Genomic DNA, 2,670 nt, shown 5'->3' with positions numbered 1-2,670 from the left:
AAAATTCCTAGTAATTAAAAACTTGAAATTGAATTAAGGATTACTAAGTGCTAGTGTGTTCGATTTGGAGTTAATTTGGATTTTATCGAATCTGCCTTATTTAATTGAACTCAATTTGTATTATTTTTCCTTGTTTGAATTGACTGGAATTTAAATTGATGCGGGGCCTTCAATTTAAATTCGATATCTAACTTGCTAACTCCACCCGAAAACCTTAACCCATTGTACAACCCGATCCACTCGTGTTCAATCCAAACCCAACCGGCTTCGCTAATCCTAACTTTACCCCGATCCGAAACCGCAGCTCTAACCAAACCTAGCCGTTGCAGTACTTGGAGTCGAGCACGAGGAAGACGCGGTGTCGCGCCAAAGGAACCTGCACAAAGTTCGTCACCAAGCTATCGCCCCGATCGACGACGTCGACGTTCCTGCAGCCTGCACAGCAACGACTCGACACGGCTCCGCTCCGTTCCTGCCACGTCCTGTTCTCCTCTGAGCCAACTGAAGCCCCCGAGCCGTTGTACAAACCCTGCAACCATCATTGTTCCGTTCCTACCACCTAGCGACGCTGCGCTTTGGCTTCGCCAGACAGCAATGCATTCGCTGCAGCAGTGTCGTGACCTTGGCCATGCCCAGGGCACGCGGGCACGCACTACCTCTGGTCAGAGACCATGCCTTTGCCATGGCCCTATCGAACCACACCACTGTGTTCCCGCTTTAGCTTCCAAGCCGAACCAAACTGAACCTGGCCTCGTCACCGTTGTGCCCTAGCCACCTCCTTCCGAGTCCGACCTCGCTAATCCCAGTGGCAAACACCTGCCGAACACTAGCACACACACACCGAGCCACATCTGATCGGCATGGCCGTGCTAGATCTGGGCAGACGTTGACGATTGGGCCCCACAAGCCAATGAGAGGAAGATGCTGACAAGTGGACCCCGTGTACTAGAGAGATAAGAAGAACCCGCCAGGCGGGCCAGATCCGATGGTGAGTGAAGGAAGAAGAGGAAAAGAAGAAGAGAAGAGAGAAGATGGGCCGCCACCGCATGCGGCCCAGAACAACGAACCCGACCAACACGCCGAACCTAGCCCAAGTCACCGGGCCGACACTTACCTTTCGGCCCGTATAGCACAACCGTCCCTTTCTTTTTCTTCAAAACCCTAACAAGCGGGCCCCACCCGTCAGCCTCCGAATGAAGCTAACAAGTGGGCCACTGACCCCGCGGACCCCCACACGTTGGCCACCCGACTCGTGGACCCGCCTTAGATCGTTGACCTGTTGACCGGGTCAGTGATGGCCAAGTTAACGCTGATGTCAGTAGGGCCCACTACTGATATCATCTAGGCACTGATAATGTTAGCTGACACATGTCACGCCTCAGTGTTGCCACGTGGATAACTGTGTGATTTTCCTTTCTGATAATCATTAATCATTTTTAGAAAATGATTTAACCATAGAAAGTTCATAATAAATTAATCAGATCTCCGAGAATCATGAAACCAATTTTATAATCCTTCTAAAATCATGATCCACCGTTAGAGTTGGATTTGTTGTGACTTGGATCTTATTTGAGCAGTTTTTGTGCATTTTTGCACTTTGACCCCTTTCTTTATACATATTTAAGAATAGGCCCCGCGAGGAGTTGACCAACGTGCCGGACAGCCAGAAGATCCCGGAGGACGTCACGGATGACCAGGAGCACTACAACATTTTGTACATTGTGTAATGCCTCGAAACCTTTTGCAATATGGGTGCTTTTGTTGCAAGATCAAGGAATAGCATCCCTTTGCTGTCGTCACCGGGTGTTCACTTAGACGAGTTGCAATATGGTGTTGCATAGCTAATAAAATGAAGTCGCTATAAAGAGGACGTGTGGCAACGACATGTGGTGTAGCAATCAGTAGAAGTAGCAACGACCATTGGCGAGACAATATTGGTAATTGCAACGATAGGTGTTGTTGCTATAGTGGCAATTGCAACCACATTGGTGTGTTGCAAACAAGCAATATTACAATGTGCATGGTGACGCAATACTGAAAGCATCTAGGCCCCTAATTCGAGTTTTGGTAATTAATGACAACGGTCTGTGGATTAACAATTTCATTTGAGATAATGAGCATAGGTTGATCCACGGATGAAAAAGATTTGATTGTGATCGTATGTAATTTTGGAGTTGATGTGCAAAGCTCGGGCTCAAGGCAAAGGTATCAAATAGGGCTTTTGCATTTTTACCTTTCATGAGGCATTTGTGGATGAAAAATGACCGAATTTGTTGGATAGATAGCCGTACTATCAAGAGGGGTCGTGTACTCGTGCTTGACGGGTCATTAGTGCCATTTTGCTCAAAATGTCTAGATGCATGCATGAGGGCTAACGTCATTTTGAAAAGATTTGAAAAAGGTTCGGGAGTTTGTGTGCTGACTATCTAAGGGCGGACAGTCCGGCCCAGAGGGATGGACCGTTCGCCATACATTTTGAAAATGTACCAGAGAGGTTGTTTGCCTCTAGTGGGGTTGAAAATAAAGGGCAGACGGTCCGGCCTAGGTGGGCGGACGGTCCGCCCCTCTAACTCAAATTGTACCAGAGACATTGCAACTCTGGTTGGGCTGATGGTCTGAACGGCGGATGGTCGGGCCCCTGGGGCGCGGACGGTCCTGCGGCTTCAATTA

This window comes from Panicum virgatum, chromosome 3N, assembly GCF_016808335.1.
Source record: "Panicum virgatum strain AP13 chromosome 3N, P.virgatum_v5, whole genome shotgun sequence".
Classification (NCBI taxonomy): domain Eukaryota; kingdom Viridiplantae; phylum Streptophyta; class Magnoliopsida; order Poales; family Poaceae; genus Panicum; species Panicum virgatum.
Note: the sequence above shows the minus strand (reverse complement) of the source record.